The sequence below is a fragment of the Elephas maximus genome, chromosome 20, assembly GCF_024166365.1.
Source record: "Elephas maximus indicus isolate mEleMax1 chromosome 20, mEleMax1 primary haplotype, whole genome shotgun sequence".
NCBI classification, from domain to species: domain Eukaryota; kingdom Metazoa; phylum Chordata; class Mammalia; order Proboscidea; family Elephantidae; genus Elephas; species Elephas maximus.
Window position 1 is genome coordinate 76,579,688 of NC_064838.1, and position 4,020 is coordinate 76,583,707.

The window sequence follows — 4,020 nt, forward strand, 5'->3', positions numbered from 1 at the left end:
GGGACATGATTCAATCCATAATAGTAATACTCTTTGTTCTGAAATTTTCTTTGTCTGATAATTACATATAATCTCTTTCTTTTCCCTGATGTTAGCATTTTATATATTTTTTTCGTACCTTTACTTCTAACCTACTTGTGTTTTTATAAAGTCCATTTTCTGTATATGCAGCATTTAATTGGCTTGTGTTTTGTTTCCTAACTGGTAATGTCTGCTTTTTAACTGGAGTTTTTAGACACTTTCAATTGAATGTGGTTATTGATATGGTTGAGTTTATGTCTATCATGTTGAAGTTTTTTTTTTTTTTTTTGTCTTACCTGTTTATCCCTCTTTCTTCTTCCTCTTCTGTCTCTTGGATCAATTGAGTATTTTTATGATTCTATTTTATATTTTTGCTTTATTAGCTATATATTTTTTTACTTTAGTGGCTGTTTTAGAGATTATAGTAGGCAAATTTAACATACCACATCTACCTTCAAGTAATTTTGTACTTCGTATATAATAACTTTACAATAACGTATTTACATTTCTTCCTATTCTGCTTTTATGTATTGTTGTCATACATTTTATATCTAACATAGGCTGCAAGCACCAAATATATTGTTAATTTTAAAACAAGGTCTGTGATCTTGAGCCAATTATTTATTCTAAGAAGTTTTTTTTTCCTGATTAATAGAGGTAAAAATTCTTATAAAAGTGTCTTTTTTAAGGAGTAAATCAGAACTGCACTTAAAATGTTTAATAGGGACCAGCATATAATTATCTTCCAAAAATGTTTGTCAATATAATTGTGATTATTTACTTCAAGATAATTTATCTGAATTTGGTTTGGTTTTTTGTTTTTATGGTCACCTGATCTTTGACAAGGGCCCAAAGTCCATCAGATGGGGAAAAGACGGCCTCTTTAACAAATGGTGCTAGCAAAACTGGAAGTCCATCTGCAAAAAAATGAAACAAGACCCATACCTTACGCCATATACAAAAACTAATTGAAAGTATATCAAAGACCTAAATATAAACCCCAGAACTATGAAGTTCATAGAAGAAAAAGTAGGATCAATGATAGAAGCCTTAATACATGGGATTAACAGGATACAAACCATAACCAACAACACACAAACTCCAGAAGATAAGCTAGATAACTGGAATCTTCTAAAAATTAAACACTTAAGCCCATCAAAGACTTCACCAGAAGAGTAAAAAGAGAGCCTACAGGATGGGAAAAAAAAGTTTTGGCTATTACAAATCACACAAAGGTCTAATCTCTAAAATCTACAAGAAAATCCAACATCTCTACAACAAAAGACAAATAATAAAATTAAAAAATGAGCAAAGGAAATGAACACACATTTCACCAAAGACACCATTCAAGCGGCCAACAGACATGAGAAAAGGCTCGAGATCACTAGCTATTAGAGGAATGCAAGTCAAAACCACAATGAGATACCACCTCCCCCCTGCATTACTGCCACAAATCAAAAAGCAGGAAATAACAAATGTTGGAGAGGCTGCGGGGAGATCGGAACTCTTATGCATTGCTGATGGGAATGCAAAATGATACAACCATTTCGGTAAACGGTATGGCACTTCCTTAGAAAACTAGAAATAGAAATACCGTATGATCCAGCAATCCCACTCCTAGGAATATATCCTAGAGAAATAAGAGTCATCACACAAATAAATATATGCACACCCATGTTCATTGCAGCATTGTTCATAATAGCAAAAAGATGGTAACAACCTAGATGCCCATCAACCGATGTTATACAACGATAAAGAACAACAATGAATCTGTGAAGCATCTCATAACATGGATGAATCTCGATGGCATTATGGCGAGTGAAATAAGTCAATCACAAAAGGACAAATATTGTATGAGACCACTACTGTAAAAACTCATGAAAAGGTTTACACACAAAAAGAAACAATCTTTGATGGTTACGAGGGAGGGAAAGGGTGGGGATGGAAAGAATCTAAATAGACAATAGATAAGTGGTAACTTTGGTGAAGGGTAAGACAGTACACAATACTGAGGAAGCCAGCAGAAGTAGTACAAGGCAAGGTCATGGAAGCTCCATAGACACATCCAAACTCCCTAAGGGACCAAATTGCTGGGCTGAGGACTGTGGGGACCATGGTCTCAGTGAAAATTTAGCTCAACTGCCATGAGATAATTTATAAAGAAAATGTTCTACATTCTACTTTGGTGAGTAGCTTCTGGGGTCTTAAAAGCCTGTGAGCCACCATCTAGGATACTCTACCTGTCTCACCCCTTCGGGAGCAAAGAAGAATGAAGAACGCTAAAGATACAAGGGAAAGATTAGTCCAAAGGACTAATGGACCACATCTACCATGACCTCCACCAGACTGAGTTGAGTAGAACTAGAAGGTGCCCAGTTACCACCACTGACTGCCCTGACAAGGATCACAATGTAGGGTCCCAGACAAAGGTGGAGAAAAATGTAGAACAAAGTTCTAATTCAAAAAGAAAGACCAGACTTCCTAGCCTAACAGAGACTAGAGAAACCTTCAGAATATGGCCCTTGGACATATTTCTGCTCAGTGATGAAGTCACTCCTGAGCTTCACCCTTCAGCCAAAGATTGGACAGGCCCGTAAAACAAAATGAGACTAAAGGGACACACCAGCCCAGGGGCAAGGACTAGAAGGTAAGAGGGAACAGGAAAACTGGTAATAGGAAACCCAAATTTGAGAAGGGAGAGTGTTGACATGTCCTGGGATTGTTAACCAATGTCATAAAACAATACGGGTACTAACTTTTTAATGAGAAACTAGTTTGTTCTGTACACCTTCCTCTAAAGTACAATTAAAAAAAAATTATCTGATCTAGATGAGCTGTTATAAAATATTGACTTTTCTGAAACCTTACATGTCCTCATGTGACTACATGTGCTGCATAGATATTTTGTTCTGTTTATGGAGGGGACCCCAACTCTTTATCAGTACTGATGACTCTAATTCCATACACATTACAGAATTGCAACTACTTAAGGGAAAGTGTCTGGGAGTAGTCAGAATAGAACTCTCTCTCTCTCTTTCTCTCTCTCTTTTCTTTTCCAGACTTCTTTTAACTCTCCAATATTTTTGAAAAATAGGTGTGAGTCTTGTTCCACCTAGCAGAAGATCTGTGCTAATCATAATTTGTTTTACTTTCTTTTCTTTTGCTTTCTACAACCCAGCTCTCCATCTCAGCAATGATAGTTCATTGCTGTTGAGGATGGTTAATGGTTCAGGGGAGAGTGGCATAGCAGGTCACTGAATTAATCATTAACTGATTCTTATGCATCTATATTGCTTTTTTTCATGACTTCAGTTGGGATTCTATATCACTTTCCCTCTATCTTTGATTTTCTTTGCCCTCCCCCTCTCCAGAAATAGAGAATTCCTCCAGTGCAAAGCCAGTGCTCCCACAGGGCTACACAAGTTTCCCTCGTGCTCTTCAGAGGAGAGATTAGCCAGAGCTAGCAGAAGTTCCTAAGCCTCTCTGGGTCCAAGTAACAGTACTGACCTCTAGAGACACAGTGTCCAGAGTCTGGCTCATGTAAAACTGGAAAGTAAATTTACAGCCTGAAATAAACATTGTAAAAAAATGAAAATTCCCGGGAGGCTGAAGAATATAACCTTGGGCAACTGGTTATTGTTGTTTGGTGAGGATCCCTTAGGAAATGCATTTGGACAATTTCTTATATTTTTTCAGATATATAGGCATAAAAGAGATGACTCCTAGGATATATATATGCCAGAGCTGTAACAGATATGTCAAAACGCTCTTGTTTACTTTCGAGTTTGAGCAGATGTCAGGGAGTTGTATCAGTATTTAAAATCCTAGACCACTTTCTTCTGGCATGAATACACCCTTCTCTGTGAATCCAGGGTAGTTTCTGTGTAACTAAATCTTCAATTTCCTTGCAAAAAAGGAGCATTTTCCTGCTACAAATGCAAGGAAAGCAATTCGGAAGACATCGTCAAAGAACTGACCTAGATATGCCTAAACCGCTGG